Below are 21880 nucleotides of genomic sequence, written 5' to 3' on the forward strand. Positions count from 1 at the left end.
GCAGAAGCTACAGCTTTATATTTTAGGTGTTGTCTCATTTACTGGCTCTCCTAATGTGCTAATAACGAGAGGTCTTGTTATAAAAAATGCTGCATAACATTAGGGGGAAACTTACTTATCATAGTTTAATGGAGCCATGTTTTAAATGCAGATCTGCAGGGTACCTGCAATGGTTCATCTGAAGATCATTCTACAATGATCTACTTGAGAATATATTTGAAATGCATAGAACTCACTTTTGAAATCATCTTATGTAATGCAATTTGTTGTTTACATATGTGTAAGCGATCTGGGTTTGACAGCGTTGTTTCTGAAAGACTTTACCAATTTCATGTTTTCATGTTGTGTGTGTGTGTGTGTGTGTGTGTGTGTGTGTGTTTATAACTATTTAAGATTTTAACAGAATATTAGAAATGGTACACTTTTTTGCCACGGCACTGCAGAAACACAAACATACTTTTTACGTGGCAGTCGAATAAGAAGACAGTCTTTAATGGGTGATTGACATGTCAAATCACCTACCCCTTACACATCAGACTGTTCCGATTGGACTACCATTTAAAACACTCTAGGATGCGGTTCTACAACTTGAAACCTTCTTATTACGCTTTAATTGATAAATTAAGATATGTTATAATGCCAATGACAGATTGGCAGTGCTAGTGTTTAAAGATCTATTTCTGTCTGCCAATTAACACTCTCCTAGTCCCCACCCTGAGAGATGTATTTAATCCAAGGCATGAAAGGTAATTAATTCTGTTGATTGGAGTGCTATTTGATTTTAGGAATCTCAAATACTTTCTTTACAGTATCAAAAAATCTTTCAAATCAACAGCTTCATGTGAGGAACTGTTTTTTGCTGGTGCATGCTATGGTTTCTAGAGTCATGTGACTCATAAGAGTCAGCTTGTCCCTTGATTAGTCTCACAGATTTAGCTTCCTTTAAATTGTTGGGTTGTTATAACCAGACAGATTTGTAAAGCAGGATAGTTTAACAAACTCAGCAAAACTTTAAACAGTTTTATTGTTTGAAGAGAAGGTTTCCTGTTATCGGTTTACTTTTTAAAAACCGTAATGCAACGCTTATGAAAGCACAAGCCTGTGCTCCCTCAACCTGCCCTGAGAATGCTTTACTACCCATTCTCACCGACTGAGCCTGCTTGCTGAAGGAGAGGCAATCACAGCATAGAGCTCATTGAGAATGTCAGTTTAGTGGTACCTCAAATTGTGTTAATTTACTGCCAGTTCAGAGTGACATGATTTTACAATAGTGATATCCAGTGATTACACTATGTAACACAATTTTTGTTCCTGGGTAGTAAGTGTTATTTCCTAATTGCTTATGCCTCAAAAGTATAGAAAATTGCTATTATTCCCCACAAACTTTGCTTTTGTGACCAGGACAGGTACATTTCAAAATATCACTATTTCCAATGAGAAAACAGGTGAATTTGTGTCGTTTTGTTCACATAAAGCCAGAAAAAAACAACATATGAATCCAAATTAACATGTATTTATACTAAAGTAATACAAAAATGACTACAAAAGATTTAGAAGTGAGTAGTTTTTCGAGATTTACGATTATACTGTAAATTTACAGTCAGAGAGTAGCAGTGCTTACTCTACAATAGTCATTTTGCCACAGAGAAGGCTGAAGATTCATCGCGGAGGGGTTTAGAGACATTTCCTGTCAGGTACAGACTGGTGTTGGGTTCATTCTAAATCCCTTCTTTTCTGTCATCAACGGTTTGTCAGACTCGATGCCATTGTGTCGTCGTTCTTCTTTTCCTGCGGCCACTTAGTATTCAAAATTGATAACATCTTCCCCCAGGCCATGTCGGTGCATAATAGCATTTCCAAAAGAGAAATATTCTATTTTATTAAGCAGTCTGGGAAGTCATTGACAGATGGTGGCTCGGGAAGGATGAAACTGTGATTTATGAGGTGCTGCTTCAAATCGGCAATGTCTAGAGTGAGGTTGCGATAAAGACTCTTGAAGAACGGTTATAGTAAAGTAGCAACAGAAGGGACTGGGTGACCCAGTTTTTGCTTTTAAAATCTGGTGCTGGCAATGACCGTATGAGACCATTACATGTGTTTCTTGAGGTAGATATCATGAGATCTTTACTGTTTTGCAAGAGCACCTCAATCCAAACACACCCTACTATTCAGACCTGGGCCATCAACTTCATCTGGTACAAAGCTCTGCAGCACAGGTGCTAACAAAACCTGTATACACCAGCACATCTCCCCAAGCTTGGCATCCCATCGCTGGCAGCCAGTGCAATCTAGACTGCTGGTAACCCACAAGGGGTCAAGCCCCTTCATACATTTCTGACCAGCCTTCATGATCTTATCAGCCCTTGAATCTAATATTTCTCTGTGAGCCTTGGAAAAGGAGGGTCTTTCAGCTGTTGCGCTCCTAGACTGGAGTACCGTGCTGAAGAGTATTAGGGATGCTGGCTGTTTTTAAATCTCGCTGTGAGACTTTTTTTGACTTAGCTCTTTACATTATAATAAAATGCATGTTTGTAAAGCTCTTTAGGATGGTCTTGCTCGTAATAGGCGTTGTGGAAGTGAAATGCTGTTGTACTCAGTTGTTTGGTGGTTTTGTTAAGAGGACGTGTGACGGGCTGGCCAGTCCGGCACTAGTGGAATTCTGACACTTAGCCTCAGAGTGTCACAGTTTGCTTGTTTATGGTATTCTTTTTTATTGTTAGAAGAGAGGTTCACACATTACAGAAGGCTCCGGGTAATTTTGGCGCTATCAATAATCCTCAATTAAGATCCCAAAACATATTTTTCAGTCAGTAATCACTGAATTTCAATGTACTGGAGGGATCGACTCCCAAAGCGCGATAGTTAAGGAACTTCAACTCCAAAGTAAATGAGCTCTTTTGTCAAAGAGATGATACATGCACACAATTTCTTCTGTATTCTCAGCGGTACATTCCAGATCTTCACCTAGAAAAACCTTTAGACAGGGTTATCAATAGCTGTAACAGAGGATCATTGTTTTTATAGCCCAATAATTGCCACTGTTTTTTTTTTTTCTTTTTCTCCATCAGCTTTTGCACACTGGCTTTTTAAAACACCACTGTGGTCTCCCACAACAGAGGGGAGACTGAGTTAAAGTATCTTTCTCAGCACAAAAAAAGGGTAACAGTGCGTAAAGTGCTGTTATAGAAGGAGGCCTGTCTGTGTATTCATATGCAGTTGACTCTCCAACAGTATCATTGACAGTCAATTGCATTATCAAATTCTACCAGTGCCAGGCTTTTCTTCTGGTGCCCCCTAGTGGTACAAGATTGTAGCATCAATTTAATTTATTTTGCTTATGAAACCCGACTGGAAGTTAAGCTGTTGAATACAGAGAAAGATGTTCTTTTTTTTTTTTTTTTTTTTTTTTTTTTTAATAAACTGTGCATATGGATCATACATTTTAAATAAAGTAAAAGCAGCTGAAGAGGACACTGTTTAGTGATTTCTTATCGTAATCGCTACCATGCTGAAAATGTGCTGAAAAATCTTTGTTTTATGTTTTTGATTCTTTCCCAGATTTTATACAGTAAGTAGCGCCTATATTCTCTCAGTCATCCTGGGTCCTGAGTTAAAGGGGCAACGAACCGTGTGAGTGGCGGAATCTTTTACTATATATATATATATATATATATATATATATATATATATATAATCTATATATATATATAATATATATATATATAAGCATCGCTAGATAAGCCAGTGTCTTTATAGCTGTAAGCACAAGTCCAGTGTACTGCCAGAAAAACAAAGGTAAACAGTGGCTAATCACGAAATAGCATTTCTATAAGGTCACTAATTCAGCCTCTGTTACATATATCTATGGCAGCGAACTGGAACAGAAGTGTAGCTCCTGAACTCAGTCAAAAACCCTCAACACAGACTTACAGGACTTGAGTGCTTGCAATAAGAAACACTTGGAATGACTGCAAACATCATAAAAGAAAAATACAGTTATTTGTTATTTAGCCCTTTATTTTAAGAAACTTATAAATGTTGATCTATACTGTAGTATACATGACTACAGATTAGCAACTTTATGTGGCTTATGCTTATGTGAATCATAGTATATAATGCATAGCATATACTGTAAAAACCTTTGTATAAGTCTATTTTCTAGGTATTTTTAGGGCATCCAGAAAAGGGGGGAGAGAGTTAAGTCACGCTGGTGTGACTTATAGGCTTTTTCCTGAAATTGTTGTCCCAAAAAAGTGAGGGGTGACTTACAGACGGTAAATTACATACATACAGTACATAAAATGAATATATATATATATATATATAGATATAGAGATATAGATATAGATATATATATAGATATAGATAGATATAGATATATAGATATATATATAGATATATAGATAGATAGATTCAAACTTATTAACAGATGTATTTACTGTTGACCTAGCAATAGAGCAAAGGTGCTTCTTTATCCCAGCAATAAAAAAAAAAAAACAGAGTGTTTTATAAATGCAAATCTCTGGATTGCCTGCCTGGTTCACCCTAAATGGGACCACTTCAAACAAGCAGAGAAATGAGTTTGTGTGCTACTGCTTAAAAATAAACCCACAGGATTCCAATCCTCGCCATACCTCGGCGTTCTTTTAAAGTAGTTTGTTTATCCTAGTTTTATGAGGCCCTCTGACAATATAGTAAGGAAAACAACAAGTAGATAAGAGGTCATGGAAAGGTTGTTTTTTGTTTGTCTTTTTGTGCTGGCCGATTTTAATATATGTATTTGTTTCCTATTTGTTTCTTTTCTCTGTAGTGGGTTCCTTGTGAATTCAGTGCTCTAAAAGGCGAGGGACAATGGGCCATATTTTCAGATCATTACCTCCAGTCTTTTAATTAACTCCCATTTTTTGAAAAGAGAAAACATCAGGTAAATGTTCAAAAATGAGAAGCAACCTCTCCGAGGGTGCTTAGGAGAATTTTAATTATATGACTTAGTTGTTTGGCGATTCACCTTGTTCAGAAGACTAATTAAAGACTGGAGTAAACGCTTTGAAAAGGCACCAGGAGAGCTTCCCGTTACACTGCTAGAAGCAGACAAGCACACTTCAATTAATCCTGACCTGAACACCCAAATCCAGGAGTGTCAGAATCGCTTTAACCACAACACAGGGTCATCTGTACGTTTATATTTGTTTTCTGACCAGGAAAACATGCTGTGGTCTATTTTAATGATCTAAACAGTGGCTATTTTAACGATCTAAACAGTGGCTAAATACTGTCGCTCCTAAACGAATTAATCCAAATGGGTATTTAGAGACCCATTTAACATTCCTACATACATGTAAGGTTCGTTTAAAAACAGGGTTAGAGGATATAGGAGGACGGTATTAATATCCACCATTGTTAAGAACCTAAAAATAGACCCCAGTGACTTCAATATTTTTTTAATCTTCAATTTCATGTTATAATAACTTCCAAGTTATAAATAAATATAGGAATATGCTGAAATATAAATGTATGCGACTCTGTGATAGGGTCAGTGCCACTGCCCCACGTTAACGATTCTAAAAATAAAAACGTTTATAAACACTTACTGTGTTAATGAATCGACCACCGGGCCAGCACTTCATTCCCTTACATTATTGGCAGGAGTCTAGGCCAGGGGTCACCAGCATTCTGAAAAGAAAAAGCACTTACTGCAGGTAGAGGAGATGATTTAATTAAACATCTCTTAATTGTCATGTTTTGTCATTAATCGATAATGGGGGGGGGGGGGGGGGGGGGGTGAAAAGAGTGTTGTTAATAAAGCATACATTTTGAATGTCAAAAGAATCCTTCTGGCATCTGAAGAATTTCAAACTGGGTGAGCTACAACAGTCAAAAGCCCAGAGAGTTTGATCCTTTTGGGAAATTAAACAGTGTCAACAAGTTGGAAAGAATGGGAACATGTTTCTCTGTTTACAGCGTGAACTTAATTAATAATTTCCTACAAGTTAATTAAGTCCCTGGCTGAGACATTTTTCATTTCCAGTTTCTACAATCTGTCTCTGTTTTAGCTCCAAGATCCCCCCCCCCCCACATTAGGACATTAATATTCACTGCTCTAATTTAACTCTCCTCTTGTATCTAATTATTAATAAGCAGAAATACAAATTATTACATGACAGTATGTGCCTGATCTCTCTTTTCAATTCTGCATCTCATTAGCATTGATTAAAAGATACAGAACTTTTACAACACTGCACTGATTACTGAAGAGATTTCTCATCAGAGAGGAAATGTATCCACTCTGCTCCATTACTTCACCTTAGCACAAAGACGTATCTGTGGTGCGGGGAGCAGGGCGTGCGTCTATCGAGAGGATGCGGAAACAAGATCTCTGTTTGTTTGTGAGTTGCAGAGTGTTTGAAGGTCTCAGCTCCTCCTCTATTCATACTTTCATATCTGATTAGAAAATTCTCTGAAGGATTAGCGTTTCAGGAAGATGCAGCAACTGATACTGTGAGCTGGGCAGCCCCAAGCAGATATAATGTGTATCTGTGTGTGTTTGGATTAATTGATGAAAACAACAGCCTAGTTGGAATAGTGTTTAACAACTTTACTGTGTTGTTGCAGTCAAAATAGTTTCAACAGTGCAGTTAAACTATGCATTTTCATTTTAAAACATGGCATCAGGTACTACGCTAGGTTAAATACATTTCTCAGTTTTCTTGCCTTGCTTTCCAGGAAGTCTGTTACTGCTTTACTCACTTGATATTTCACCCCAGCAGTGTCTTCTGAATCGAAGCTTCTTACTGGGTGCAAAGCATGTCAGTCATTAGGGGAAGCAGCTGGTTGGTCACTGACAGGAATGAAGTCCCTGAAAGGGTGGGGACAATGTTTCAATCTTTCTTTGGTTATCATATTGAGTAATCTTTTGTTTTGTTTTTTCTAAATCTGCCTCTGAGCTGCTCCGACCTTTTCTGGAAAATGTGCCTGCACTGAACAGCCTTCCTTATAACAATCAAATCATGTGCCAAGGTGACCTTCCATCTGTGCTAGCCCCAGTTACTACAGTCATGTAGACAGAGCGCAGAGGGAGAGGTTACACTGACGCATGATTATCAAAGCCAGGTAAAGGCAGGAAATAGCTCGATATTGGAGTAGAACCACTAAGTGGAAATAGTAAGGGAAAAGGGAAAACAGGATTTACTTTTCGTTAAGGTCAGTGTAGAAAATAATGTTATTAAATTCAAAAGTATTTAGTTTAGCCCCAACTCTCTTTCAACACCAACAATGTGGAATTGGTCAAAATCCTTTTTTTATTTTATTACCTCTTATTAGTAATAACAAATGATGAGGCCAGCAATATGCTGAGAGCACAAAGTGGGGGTGCTTAGGGAAAGGGGCTGCTTGTTATGTTGCTATTTTTTAAGGACTATCAAGAGTCATACATTGCAATCACTTAATCAGTTTAGAACCCAATTATTTTGTAATTATCGTCCAGGGGGGCTGAAATTGTTTAATGTTTGCGTATGCGATTATTTAAATGAGCTTGTTATAGACTCAGGCTGTGTGTTTCATGCCTCACTGTGTGTTTCATGCCTCGTTTCTCTTTCTGTCAGGTGGTTCTGCAGTTTTTTATTGTCTGTTACTATTGGCTCATTGTCATCTACCAATCTGCATTTTTATACCTGTTTTTTCAAGTCATTGTAACAGTGATATAGCATGATGAAAGCACAGCAGTAATTTTAGTGGAAACATGGCCAAACATAGGCAGGAATAGTAATACAGATGAGCTGTATGGTAAAGAAATGAGCACAGTAAATTCAGAAGCATGGCAAACTGCATAATGCTAGCTCAGTGGTTATAGAAAGTGCTGGGCTGCAGTGTGGAAGGCAGTGGGTTTGAATAGCTCAGTGGTTAGAGAAAGTGCTAGGCTGCAGTGTGGAAGGAAGCTAGTTTGAGTAGTTCAGCAGTTTGAGTCCCACTATTATTTCATAATCAAGTGGTCTTGAAAATGTAATACGCCAAGGTCAGACGAAACACAATGCTTTTGTTTTTCTGACTCGTTGGGTGAAACCAAATAAAATTAGTAAACCCCAGATGACTGAAAAGGACCCATCATATCAGATTTTCATGAATAATCATCCTAAACCTGGCAAGGCCAGCTGTTTTCATTACTGACGGCTTGCATATGCATGAAGTGCACACAGTAGACGGTGTATATAATCACAACAGGTTCTGTTCTTTCTGGCTGTGCTGATGACCTTCAAGCAAGCCTTGTGCTAATACCAGCCTCGCTGGCAGATTCACAAGCTTAGTACCTCGCTAGCATTACATTCATGCGGGTGCTATACCAGACTGACAGTCTGCATGCTTTTCACAACCAATAACTTTATATCTGAGTCTATTGTGTAAGCAATGACACCACAAAATCCAGGACAATTATTGAAGCTGGACAAGTTTAATAAATGATTACCAGTCTGCCAGGATTTGAAACTGATTTCTCTATGCTATTTCATCAAGTTTTACATTTGTATTCACAGTGAGACGAAAAGAAATTGTAGTCGGTCCGTACAGTATTTTGACATTGTGCTGCTTCTTTTCATTTACTTTCCTATAAATGTTGCCCAGCCTGGTTACTTTAAAGACTTAAAGGAGCGTTGACCAAATAAAAAACTCTGTACACATTGTAAAGAGCTGATAAGAGGAAGTCTTGTTAAACTGGATTCAGTGCATCTGAATTCTGCTCCTCTCCCGTTTTGTCATCCACACATATTTATTTTTGCTTTTGCCCGGCCTCATCGGATGTTTTAGGGGTTCCTGAACAGAACTGTCACCAGCTGATTATCCTCCCCTAACCCTAATGGAGTACAGAGGCCAATACAGTGCTGACTGTGGGTTCACAGCCAAGATCGCCAGCTTGTACTGGGACTCACCCCACACTCCAGCCAGCCAAGTTATTACAAGTGTAGCCACTTTGGGCCTGGTATCCCAACCCCTGATAGTCATTCGCATCAAGTTTCTTAATTACAAGTATTGTATACTACAGTGGTTGCAGGTAGGGCATGAATAGGTTTATGGTTTGGGATGAGCTTTGTTGAAGCATGGGGAAGTATGTAGTGAACTATCTGGTAGCTAGCTGACTGAGCTGAGTAATGGAATGTAAAGTTACATCAGTTTGTTCCATAAGTGTAGTCTACAGTAGTGGTTACAGCACTGCAATCCACATGCATGAGAAACTGACTCAGTTACAGTTGATTTGGTCATTCATTCAAGTTTGATTTTGTTTTACTTGCCATTACAAATGGAGCATGGTACATTTGGTAGTGAATTCCTTACTGCTCTGCTTTTCACTATTCTGTCATTCGGTGAATATTTTAAGATATCATAAGATTACAGATGTTCCTTTTCTTTCCAAACTCAAAACCTTAAATAATCTAGAGTCATATTCTGGGGCTAAATGAGCTATATACAGTAAGGCTGTCAAGCCTTCTGTTGGACAGCTCTCCTACAGACCTTTCAGTTTGCTTAGCAGCATCCAGTAAGGCTGCTTTTATACAAATGTTTAACCTACAGATAAACATAGTCTGAGATTTGGCAGTATGTCTGTTGCAATATTTTTTTTAAAGCATTTAAACTGTAGGCATCTCTGGCAATATCCAGTTAGAGGGTTTTGCCTGTTGAAAACTAACCTTGACAGCATTTAAACTGTAGGCATCTCTGGCAATATCCAGTTAGAGGGTTTTGCCTGGAAAACTAACCTTGACAGCTGCTAAATAAGCAGCTTTTAAAAGTTACCAGATTACACGACCGCCGTTTCTGTTGAGAGAGAGAGAGAGAGAGAGAGAGAGAGAGAGAGAGAGAGAGAGAGAGAGAGAGAGAGAGAGAGAGAGAGAGAGAGAGAGAAAGAAAGAAAGAAAGAAAGAAAGGAAGAGACCTGGGGCTAAATTAATCCAAGCTGTCAATATGCTATTTAAACTCCTCACCAGTGCAATATAAGAACCCATGGTTCAGCATTGCAAGACTGAAGTAATGCCGTGCCTCAGGATTCTGCACCAGTTCCATTATGTACTGGTGGTCACAGAGGCTGAATCCTCTAAGCTGATCACTGTGTGATAGGAGGCCAATGTTAATTTCCCGATTTAAAACACTCCATACAAATTGCAGTTTTCAACCGATTTGTTCCTGAAGATTTGGGGGAAGGAGGATTTGTAAGCCAGGCTTTCCTGTGTTTTGGATAATTGTGTTTTTGTTATCTGTGTTTTATAGAATGGCGAGGATTCTTTTAATGCACAATGATTATTTTTTTTTTTGACGGTCAGCTTAAAAAAAAGCCCAGATACATACTACAGCGGTATCTTTGTATTTATGGATTTGCTATTCAGTATCAGTCTGTTCAGTTCATAATTCAGTGCTGCAGCAACTACTGAAAACCAAGGTCATTTTCAGCATCACATTTCCAAAGCACCGACTAACATCCAAAGATCAACAACATCAGAGATTTACATTTGGCTGCAGGGATGTATACCAGTTTTTATCTTGGGTGATAAAGCAACATTGCAGACCAGGCTGTGAAACTAATGAAGAATAGCAAAGAGGAGTGCTTGACACAGGGCAGGCAGAAACAAAAGGATTTAAGAGCACAGCAGTGCATTTTATGGATATGGCCTCCAACTGAACTGGTTTTCATAGACAACGCATAGTGTTATTTCAGAAACAGTTGGACATTGTAAATCTGACCTCCCTCTGAGGGGTCGGCACAGGGTGACAATCATGCCAGGGGGCCAGATTAAACTGCAAGCTCTGGTGATCGCTGTCACTCTTCTGCACGAAGAAGCAAATGAAGCACAGGTAGCAAATATGTTTACTGGTTAAACTGGTTAAAATAACTGATGTTTAATTTGCCATTTTATGCTGCATCATCACACATGTATTATTTTAAGACTTAAGAATAATGATTTGTTAGTTGGCATAATGGCAGTATTATGTGATGCACTGCTGTTATGGATGCTGTCCCCTGACAGTGAGATGAAAGGAGGTTAAAAGCTCTATAACCACGAATGCAGAGGAGCCCGGCTCTTTTGAAGTGATGAAGATGCTCGCTTGCGATGTTCCAGGTCGTCGATTCTCAGCCAGCCTCCACCTATTTTACATTTCAAATAAAGGACTGGTCTGCCAGGGAAAAAAAAATTCTTAAATTATTTGAGAATATTCTTATTTTTTTGGCTGTGTCCTGTATAAAACTTGCACAGTGTATTATGGACATTATGGATATGCTTGCTGTCTGATTTTATTGACTTCTGAATATGCTTTTCACAACGCTCATCTGACGTTTATGTAATAAACCCTTGTTTCACCATAATAAGTCCATTTAAATGAATATGACCTTTTCAAGGATCTCTGTATATTGCATGTACATATCTCACTTTAGCTTTGCATGTATCTAGAGAATCGCTTGTCCAATTGTCACAAAACGCCCTTCTTTGGCACCTCGGTTCGCTAGGTCCTGTATATGGAGGCTGTGTGTCTGTCTGCTTGCATCTCATGTTTACATTTTTATAGGTTCCTCCTCCACTTGATAGTGAACCTTTTCATGATACTGAAGACTCCAGTTCAGATTTACAGCTGTGACAGGGGATGGAAGTTACTGACATGCTTGTTTTAATTATGACAGTCTTAAAGAGTGTTACTCATATAGATTCAGTGCTGTATGTGTAATAACCCTGAAGCATATGAGATATCAAGTTTAACAACCTATGAGCATTTCCTTTCACGATATCATGTTCATTTCAGGACACTCCCATGCCACATGAAGCACATGTGACTGGTTTTCTATGGACATTCTGACAGATTCTTTTCATACTGTGGTTGAAGGATGTGATGCAGTGATTACAAGAGAGAGGGTGTTGGACTCAGTTCAGCAAATATGGATTAGATCACTTGGAATCAGAGCTGCTTTTCCATTCTGCAATCAGCAAAGAGGAAGTAGCAGGTTTTCGAAATACCTTGCGTTTGAAGGCATGACACATGGTTCTAAGTCACCCCTGATGTTAAACACCAGAGGCTGGTTTCACAGACTCATCTTGCTTGGTGAGACAGTCCAAGATCAGTGCTAATCAGGGTCAGGGAAACAAGCCTACAGAGAAATCCATCAAGTAGACAAAGGTTTGGGGAATGTCTTCAGCTTTCATGTAACGTACAATATATTCCTTCGTAGTTTAGTTTCTGTTCCATTCAGATTTGTGTGCAAGATATTTTTGTAATGATGTATGATGCTGTCTGTATATTTTATCGTAGTCTCCGATCAGAATTTTGCAGTAAATCTGAAATAAATAGTTTTACTATCTGTTTCTGGCATAAAGAAATGATAATATTGAATAGCTATTCACAGTAGGTGGATTAACAGTAGCTGAGACCTACCGATTTTGCTGGTAGCCTACTGATTTTTGTGTCTTTAAAGATAAATTGCGAAATTCTACCAATTTATTAAAAAGGACCAAAACAATTACTTTTAAGCAGCAAAATAAGCTATAGTAACAGGAGTTGCATTTTTGTATAGATTACACCGTGTAACAATTTTTTTTTGGTTCCTGGGTAGTAAGTGTTATTTTCTAATTGCTTATGCCTCAAAAGTATAGAAAATGACTATTATTCCCCACAAACTTTGGTTTTGTGACCAGGACAGTGATATTTTGAAATTTACCTGTTTTCCAGAACATTCCAGATAGATTCAGTGCTGAGTAAACTTGGAGTAACTTCTAGAACTTTCCAGTAATATAAATAGTAGTATAAATACAGGGGCCTTAAGCCCACCAGTTCAGTTTAGTTCCAGCTGCCTAAGTGGATACATATCTGCATTTTTCTGAGATGGCATCAAGAGGCTGCAAGCATCCGGCAGATGCATTTTGCTATGTCTGCGGCCAGTTTATCAAGACAAGAGCGAAAAAGTACTCCGTGGAAGCATCTGCTAAGATGTGTGAGGCCTACAAGGCATATTTCGGCATGCCTGTCGGGGATCAAGACAAACCCTGGGCACCTCATTTCACCTGCGAGCACTGCAAAAAAACTGGAAGGTAAGATGGACAATTGTTGCTCGGAATTTTATGTTATAAAATTTGTTAAAATTTTTTAAATTGTAAAAGTTTTTAATTTTAAATTGTTTTACAATTTTCAATGTTATTGAAAAAATATATCATATATGAAAAATGTTGCGAGAATCTCTTACACATTAGTCATGGGTGAAATAAATGTATTTTTGTAGGATGGTACAGAGGGGAAAAGGGAGCCATGAAGTTCGCTATCCCAAGAATTTGGCGGGAACCCACTGACCACTCAAGCAACTTCTACTTCTGCATGGTGGACCCTTCTAAACATTGGACTGGCAAGAATGCACCTGCTATCACGTATCCAGACCTTCCTTCATCCATCGCCCCGGTGCCACACTGCCATGAGCTCCCCGTACCCACTCCTCCGGAGAGAGAGAGCAGCTGTCTTTAGAAGAGAGCAGCACGTCAGAGAGCGAGGAAGACATTGTAGATCCAGATGACAATTTCAGAGGTGGAGCTGAGGAGAGAAACCCATACTACCCCAACCAAAAAGACCTCAACGACTTGATTAGAGATCTTGGTCTCACCAAGTCCAATGCCGAGCTTTTGACGTCTAGGCTCAAGCAATGGAACTTGTTGGATGAAAGTGTGCAAGTCGCAGATCAGAGGAAGCGTCGTCAACCTTTTTCCAGCTTCTTCACCCGTCAAGATGGGCTCTACTGTTCGAGGCAGTCGGAATCGCCTGTAACCAGAATGAGTGGCGCCTCTTCATTGACAGCTCATCCAGGAGCCTCAAAGCCGTGCTGCTCCATAATGGTAACAAGTACCCGTCTCTTCCCCTGGCTCACTCGGTGCACCTCAAAGAGGATTACAACAGCATCAAGACCTTGCTGGACGCCTTGAAGTATGATGAGTATGGCTGGGAGGTCATAGGAGACTTCAAAATGGTGGCATTCCTGATGGGTCTCCCAAGGCGGTTTTATCAAGTTTCCCTGCTATCTTTGCCTTTGGGACAGCAGGGACACCAAGGCGCACTACCACAGGTGGGACTGGCCATAGCGGACCGAGTTCTCTGTGGGGAGGAACAACGTCAAGTCGGAGCCACTGGTGGACCCCCAGAAGGTGCTGATGCCACCACTGCACATCAAATTGGGCCTTATGAAACAATTTGTCAGAGCTCTAGATAAGGAGTCGGCAGCCTTCAAGTACCTTCAAGACTTCTTCCCTAAGCTGTCTGAGGCAAAGGTCAAAGCCGGTGTCTTCGTCGGACCACAGATAAAGAAGATCCTGGAGTGCAATGAATTCCCCAAGAAGCTCACTAGTAAGGAGAAAGCGGCTTGGAACAGCTTTGTCGCAGTGGTTCGGGGCTTCCTGGGCAATCACAAGGCCGAAAACTATGTGGAGCTGGTTGAGACTACATTTGGGGGCTGATTCGTGAAAGTGATTTACAGTATAATCGTAAATCTCAAAAAACTACTCACTTCTATATCGTTTGTAGTCATTTTTGTATTAATTTAGTATAAATACATGTTAATTTGGATTCATATGTTGTTTTTTTCTGACTTTATGTGAACGAAAAGACACAAATTCGCCCGTTTTCTCATTGGAAATAGGTAAATTTCAAAATATCACTGTCCTGGTCACAAAAGCAAAGTTTGTGGGGAATAATAGCCATTTTCTATACTTCTGAGGCATAAGCAATTAGGAAATAACACTAACTACCCAGGAACAAAAATTGTGTTACATAGTGTTATATAAACATACAGTACTGTGGTTCAGTTGAATGCTCCAAAAAATGCTTTACAGTTGTTGTTTTTTTGTGGTTGTTCAGACAAGTAGACAAATGTTTCAGCCAGAACTTTATCCAGTGTACTAATTAGAAAGTTCACCGGAGCCAGCACTAGCTCAAAAGTTTGTCTGCTTGAATTCTTTTCTTACAGCTTCAGTTCAGAATTCTGAGGGTTTTGAAGTTATGGGTGAACTCAAAAGGAACTGAATTATTTTTCAAATGGAGTCGCGTGATCATACCACAAGAGGCCGGTTCAGCTTTACATACTCACTGAAGTATCTGAGAGATACACACACTCACTCACAGTGGGGGAGAGACCCTGTGATGTACTGAACAGCACACTCAGGAACAGCAAGTGGAATTGCAGTAAAAGTTAATCTCTCCAGCAGTGTTACTGCCTGCTGTGGCTCACTAAACCTCACTGGGGAACATTAATACTCCTTTTTTCAAATGCAGTAGATCATTGGTAAGCTTGCTGTTTGTATCCAGTATAAAAGGGGTTAGGGTTGGGTCTACTACTGCTGGCTTCTATTGTCATAATCCCTGGTTTGCATGTAAATGACGTCAGACCGACCAAATAATTCCAGTGAATGGGAATTGCATTATGGTAAACTTGAATTAGACCTTTATAATGGTATGGAAGCTGTGTGGTCCAGTGGTTAAAGAAAAGGGATTATAACCAGGAGGTCCCCAGTTCAAATCTCGTCTCTCACGGGGTGTGTGTGACCCTGAGCTTAACCTCCTTGTGTTTTTTAGCCCTCACTTAATCTCCTTGTGCTCTATCTTTTGGGTGAGATGTTGTTGTAAGTGAATGCAGTTGATGCGTAGTTCACACACCTTAGTCGCCTTGGATAAAGGTGTCTGCTAAATAATAATAAAACATTTTATTGTAGAAATTCAGTTCCTATTCCAGTTGAGTTCAGGAGATGACATTAAGACATGTATCCCAGGCAGAGGCATTGAAAACATGTGATTCATAGGAAAAGCAGAGATTGGATTGAGAAGGGGAGACAAAGCCAAGTATAGGATAGTGCTGTTGTGGTGGATTTCTAGGACCTGGACTTTAGACATTTCATCCATAACTATAAAGCACTCAACAGTGCTAAATCTAGAAATTCAATGAAAAAACATTTCAACTGAAGGTCTGTTTCTTCTGTGTCTTCAATGTTGAAAACAGTTTGGGTTCACCAACGTATGTCACAGGGTGATGTGGTTTTCACCCCGAGTGCTAAAGTGTGAAGGATCTCTTAATGGGCTGGATTGGAATTAAAGAGCTGCAAGGAAACACAAATATAATATTCTCATTTGATTCGTGTGTTTGAGAGAGTTTGTCCATTAAAATTATGATAGTTGTGTTTCACTCCAGGTAACAATTAGGGACTTGTAAAAACGTTGTGAACCATGGTTATTCCACCAGCTTTAAGTACAGTTAAAGGGGGCTGTATAAAATTCCAGCACAGTGGAAATTAACATGCATGCTAACAGGGGCTGCCCCCTGAAAATAAACTGCCTTTGTGTCAGACTCCTGCGGCTCAATGCTTCAATTAGGGAGTGCCTGATTAGCCCCTGTGAGGCTCCTCTCCTAGCTGCATTAATGTGTAGCATACAGCCTGTGGCACTTCCATTTCCCTCGACAAGTCCTATCACAGAATCCCATTTAGCTGCAGGGGACATGTGGGGAGTTCAGTAAATCCCAGCCAGCTGCTATCCCGGGTCAGCAGGTAGACGGTTGAAGCGACCCCATCAGTAAAGCATGAATCTGCACAGCATGCAGTGTCCGGTTTCCTTTGCAATAGCTTGTGGTGAATTACTGTTGCAGGGAAACAGCAAGTAGCTTTAAATGTGTTCTTGCCTTTTTATGATTGCAATTATGGTCTGTAGTTCTGGCTTCCTTTGCTTCAATATCATCATCTGTTATTACCTGGTTTTGAACTTGCACAGATAATTGTAAGTGCCTAGCAGGGTGGTGCAAAGGGGAATTCCACCAGACCTGTCAGGGGCCTGTAAAGAAATAGTTTTGTTTGTCTGTTTGATTTTTTTCCTTCTTGCTCTTGTGTTTCATCGTGGGCCCCTGACATTGCTGCAGACAAGGCTAAGAAGGTCCTTTTTAAAAAGTACTTAGTGTTGATTGAAGGACTGAACAGACTTTCAATTCATGTGACAACATGGCTTGCCCCGTCTACTCACCCTTTCCATATATGTATAGTAGTTTGGGCCAGCTGAACTGAAAGGTCACATTGTCAGATTGTTTGAAAGGAATACAGAAGTACAGTAGACCCCCGTTAATCTGTGCAGATTGGGACTGATTTGAGCCTGAATTAGTGAAAAACACAGATTGAGTTTACTGTTTGGGAAATCCCAGTGCTCTTGACAGATTCTGCCGAGTCAACGCCCCGGTTTGAACAATCGCCCCATCCCAACTTTTAGCTGAAGGTCAAATTTTTACCATGAATTTCCGATTTTTAATAACCTGCGCAAATAATGTCTGAGCGGAAATATCGTGGCTCACATGAATAGAAAAAATTCAGATTCAGGGTCAGGGTTATCTTCAGTTCAGGCAACGAAGACGTGGACTTTGGTAGTTTCAGATTAGATGATACAGGTTTTTTTTTATTTTTTTAGACAGTGCAAGAGCTTGTAACTTAGGCACATTTTTTGTGCTGGACATTTTAATGCTACAGTGCTATCTTAGGATGCTAATTTATTATTTTGTTTAGTGTTTTGTTTTGCCATTTCTTACTTGCAAAGATTATATAAAGCACTTTATTTTATGGATCAAAAATGTAGCGACTATTTTTTATTTTAGAGTTTTACAAATGTGTTTATTTGTGGTGTTTTGCACTAGACACCGCAGCTTTAAAGTTTAATGTTTGTTTTGTGCAAAGTATTAAAATGACAAAACAGTGGACATACTGCAGAAGCTTTGAATTATATTTCACCAGTCATTAAATATGTTAACTGCACTTGTTGATGCTGTATCATGACTGTGTGCTGTGCTCTGTCTTTTGAATTTTAAGCATGCCTAATCTATCTAACTAATGTTAAAAGTACTCTCTGCAATAATGCCTGTAATTTCACCCCTGCCTGAGTCAATGCCCTCCCACACTTTTGCCTTAATGACAACTTTACGCCTCCTGGGTGTTGACTCGGCAGAATCTGGTCTTTGAAAACTCGCAAAATGCAATAATACAAATAAAATATAATGCCCCAACAACAGTCAAAATATATACTGCGCATAATCAGCGTTGTTCAGAGGCAGACAGCTAAACAAAAGTCACTGATCTTGCTCTGAGTCTTTAATTGTCATAACTGCTCTTCATATTCAGACTGCCAGGCTAAGAGAGTCTTAAGTCTGCTTTCTGCTCGCTTGTCACTGGTTTCAGTAACTACAATACAGCACCATTCGTTGGCTTGCACTATACTGTACTCAGTTTAATTTAATTAAATGATGACAGTCCACTTCCACACAGATACGCTGATTTCCACACTAATAAAACGTGCGAATATCCACTTCCACATAGATCAGATGATTTCTGCACTAATACATTTCGATAATGTACTGTAATAAACCGCGCAGATTATCGAAACACGAATTAACAGGAGTCGACTGTATTAGAATTCTCGATGCACGTGTAAGGGAGGTTCGAAGACAGAAATGATATCTCAGTATTGGAACCCATTCGAACCCAGAACCACTCTCAATGACTGCAAACAGGGAAAGGTGAAATGAAATAAGTTACAAAGAGTGGTGGTGAATGCTGTGGGCAATGGACTGAGGCACACATCATTTTTAACAAGAGGTTCATCATGCTCGCTTTATGTATAGATATGGCTATTATGCTGTAACAAATGGTATTTTATTTTATTTTATTTACACATTACAAATAAGTGGCTGTTTGAACTTCAGCTAGCACCCAAAAACAAAAAATAAGGATTTTTTGTTTTTCTTAGGGTTCAATGTAAGTGATAATGTTTGTATTGGTAGTAAATGATAAGATAGGTTTTAACTGCTTAGCTAGCATTCCTTTAATGTTAATGTACAAGGAGTGACAAATGTGATACAGCAATGAGGACTGAATGACTGACCTGAAAAACTGTATCGAATTGGTTGAGCTTCTTACAACATGCTTCATTTGAAACATTTTCTGGGTCAAGTCACGACTAGTGTTACCTTTATCTTCATTCCTAATATGTTGGGTTTACAAAGAGAACTGGCCATTCAAATGGCAGCTGAATTTTACAGACAGGTGGGCAGTTAGTAGGGCTGAAATGGTGAAACAATTTTAACAAATTAGGATTAAAAAAAACAGAAAAGCAATCTTTCTATAGTTGAGTATAATAAGCAAAAGCCAGGCTGAAAAATATTTGAGCTTTGGAAACCTACATATTGCTTTTTGTTTTTTTTGTATTCTGAGAGGGTGAAAATGCAGGTCTATAACTTTTGACCTTTCCAATAACCCTTTAATGATACTATCTATTGGCTTTGAAATGAGCTTCAGTTCAGCTGCAGCAGCACTACACCGCCTCCAGGGGGAGACTATTTTATTTTATTTTGTTTACCAGCTGTTTACCACAGCTTTGTATTGCAAAAAAATCAGTGACGGAGCTAATCAAAAATCATAGCTCATTTTACAATTGAAAAAAATCTCGGTGTCTGTTTTCAGCGCCAACAATATCGTTTTGTTACATGCTCCGTGCCAGTTGCATACTAAAGTACATACAGTGTGCAGCTGTAGTAGTGTAGTTTACAGAAAGGAATATAGCAAAGTGAACAAGTTGCTGCAAAATACTGATTGCTGTAGTGATTAAACTACAGTAAATACATTTTCAATGCAGATTTGCCTCCAGAAAGGAGACACAATCAGGCCTGTGGGTAGGAGCTGGAGGGATTCCATCTCTGAAGGGTTTGAAAAGAAAATAAGCTCAGTAAAACTGATGAACTGAAATGGAAAAGGACAGGGTGCTTACCATGAACCCACAGATACAACAGCAGAGATATATCTGTGGAGTGCTTGCATGCACCTGTCCCATCTAATCTTACATACAAAGAAGAGTTTAACCAATCTGGGGATAGAAGGAGATGCCTGTTGGATAGGCATGGTGGAAGTAGGTCATGACCTTTTTGATGCTCATGGTTTTACAGCCGTGGCTCAGATGTGTGTTACTGATATGCTTTGTGTTTGTAGATCTCCCGACCCTTTTACAAGGGCTCATATCTCAGTCTATCTCTGTAAATGGTTTGACTTCATATTGTTGGTATTATGGCTAAATCTAGCAGTGCCTTAATTTGAATCATCTTATTAACAGAGACAACTGGCATTGACATATTGGGGACTATTCAATTGATCTTAATAGCAGCAATGCTTAAATATATTCAATATAACTTAGTATTTTACTAGTATAAGTTAATGCTTAGCACCAATAATAATCATAATGACTATTTGTTTTTCAAACGTTCAAATACTTTTATTTTTTTAAAACACAATTACCAGATGTAGCCTAGATATCAAAAATGTTAACATATGACTTTAAAATTTTGTACAAAGTCTAAACAGCAATAAACAAAAATCAATATATGAATGGTGTATTACTGCATGTACACCATTGGACTGTAGATTCTCTCTCTCTCTCTCTCTCTCTCTCTCTCTCTCTCTCTCTCTCTCTCTCTCTCTCTCTCTCTCTCTCTCTCTCACTATTAGAATATATATATTATATATATATATGGATAATATATATGCTCTATATATATATATATCCTCTTTCTACTTTTATGCTGGAGAAGAAAACTGCTACGATAAACTGATAACTCACTATTTTAATTTTTTTAATTTTTTGTTTTTTAAATGGTGGTGCTCGGGTGCTTTGGGTTTCATGTTGAATTTCTAACCCTGTTGCCTAAGCGACAGCCTCTGACAAAACGGCATGTTTAATTAAGGCAAGGCAGCATGGACCGGCAGGCAGGCAGCAGCAGCCGTGTCCCCTTGTGTTGAAGGAGGAGGAGGGGAGGAGGAGGGGAGAGGGAGAGGCAAGGGGAAGTAGCAGCTCTATTTAAAATGAACGAGTGAATCAGTATTGCCAGCAGGTGCATTCTAAACCAAAGCCCAGCGCAGGTCTCATTTTAGGTTTGGCGATTCTTGCACTGGAGGAGGGGAAAGCTTATTGAATGACATTGATGCACTGCTGCTTGTCTTGTTCACAGAGGAGCCTTTGCATTGTATGCTTCCACAAAACACAGGGCACAGTAAGTAACTTCATTTTTAGCATTTTATTTCCTGCTAAGCTTTTGATTTGCGACTTTAGGGGTGAAAAAAAGGCTATCGTTGACTGCTAATGACAATCTCCCACTGTCTAGAAAGATTAGGCATGTACCAGCCAGAGGATTATAATCTGAGTTTACAATTCAACTGCTGTATAGCAGATACAATATGACATTTATACCCAAGGTTTTAAGACTGAGGGGTTTGTTGTACTGTGTAATTTATAATCTACCAGCTGGATGTTGTGAAGTGGTAGCTGTAAACTAATCCTCAACCAAGCTGATGATTATTAGTATTATTATTTTTAAAAACATGGTTTACTATGCTGAGTTTATATCCATCTGTCTATCATACACTATATGCAGCTGTCATTTTAGGATAGCAATGCTATGCAGGGTTTTGTTATATCTCCTTTGTATAAAAGAGAAGCTGATAGTCTGTGGCTGTTAAAGTCTGTTTAAAGTCTGGCTGTGGTTACAGTGCACCTGATGTAGGTTGGTACCTGCTAAACAGCTGGACCTGATCTTTCTAGGTCCGGGGTTCTCAAACTGGGGTCCGGTTGCCCAGGGAGTCCCAAGGAAATTCTGGAAGCTGTTTTGTAAATAAACATACATGTATAATGTACAAAAATGCACTGTTGTGGAGAGACACATTCAGCATCCACTTTCAGTGCTGTACACTTCCTCTTTCTTGTTTGTGATTTGCCTTTTCATCAGTTTTCAGGTGGGGGTCTCTATCCAGAATGGTTTTTACAAAGGGTAACCCCAAACAAAAAAAGACAACCTCTGTCCTAAGGCACAGTAGTT

At 39.1% G+C, this 21880-nt stretch overlaps 1 protein-coding gene across 15 annotated transcripts in view; it reads left to right on the plus strand.

Moving 5' to 3' along the window:
• The window catches only part of LOC121329194 (rap1 GTPase-activating protein 1-like), a 124779-nt gene that overhangs the window by 51217 nt on the left and 51682 nt on the right, over window positions 1–21880 (plus strand). Inside the window, exon 1 of one of the 15 annotated variants that reach the window (XM_041274653.1) lies at window positions 20854–21058. The exons of the other annotated variants lie outside the window; for them this stretch is intronic. The gene's annotated coding sequence lies outside the window, so the exon portion shown is untranslated. Of the gene's footprint in view, window positions 1–20853; window positions 21059–21880 lie in introns of those variants that run through there. 15 annotated transcript variants of the gene reach the window in all.

Source organism: Polyodon spathula, chromosome 16, assembly GCF_017654505.1.
Source record: "Polyodon spathula isolate WHYD16114869_AA chromosome 16, ASM1765450v1, whole genome shotgun sequence".
Lineage (NCBI taxonomy): Eukaryota > Metazoa > Chordata > Actinopteri > Acipenseriformes > Polyodontidae > Polyodon > Polyodon spathula.